The sequence below is a fragment of the Sinocyclocheilus rhinocerous genome, unplaced genomic scaffold (assembly GCF_001515625.1).
Source record: "Sinocyclocheilus rhinocerous isolate Xijiao unplaced genomic scaffold, SAMN03320098_v1.1 scaffold36061, whole genome shotgun sequence".
Classification (NCBI taxonomy): Eukaryota; Metazoa; Chordata; class Actinopteri; order Cypriniformes; family Cyprinidae; genus Sinocyclocheilus; species Sinocyclocheilus rhinocerous.
In genome coordinates, this window is record NW_015646950.1 from 1 (window position 1) to 577 (window position 577).

At 35.7% G+C, this 577-nt stretch overlaps 1 long non-coding RNA gene across 1 annotated transcript; it reads right to left on the bottom strand.

The window, feature by feature from the left end:
* Positions 1-498, bottom strand: LOC107708188 (uncharacterized). The gene is made up of 4 exons (XR_001636338.1): positions 414-498; positions 296-340; positions 145-209; positions 1-28 (listed from the first exon to the last, which is right to left on the bottom strand). It is a non-coding gene; the product is annotated as an uncharacterized LOC107708188 (long non-coding RNA).
* Positions 499-577: the final 79 nt, after the last annotated feature.

Sequence of the window (577 nt, forward strand, 5' to 3'; positions counted from 1 at the left end):
TGTCCAGTGTGCAAATCTCTGTCCATGCCTTTGTAAAATATGTAATATGCACTCTATTTGTATAACACCTTTCTAGTATCACTTTGCCAAAAGTGACTTAATACAGCCGAGATACTGAAATTGTATCTGTAGAGTCTGTCATACCCTTCAAGGCAAAACCTCTCCATCAACTGAATGCACCACCACTGGCGAATCAATGGCACCTCATCCTAAAAGAATGCAAAACAAAAATAAAAACAAACAAAAAAAGCCACATAAAAGTAGTTTGGTATATTTTTGTGGAAATATAGCTTACCTCTGTGAATGTTAGTGGGCATGATGTACAGGTGCTGAGAGCATACTGTGAAATACAAATAACACTGTACGACTTTGATTTTATTATTTAACAGCTTTGACAAATGAAACATTCTTACCATCAGCATGTAGATGCCACAGGAATTCCCTGTACACTGTTGAGGAAAACACTGGAAAAGGAAATGTGCATCCACAGTTAGTTTTAAAAATAACTGCTGGCTTGTTTAAACAAAAAAAAAACTGCTGGCTTGTTTAAACATGTATACATACATATCCTAATCCT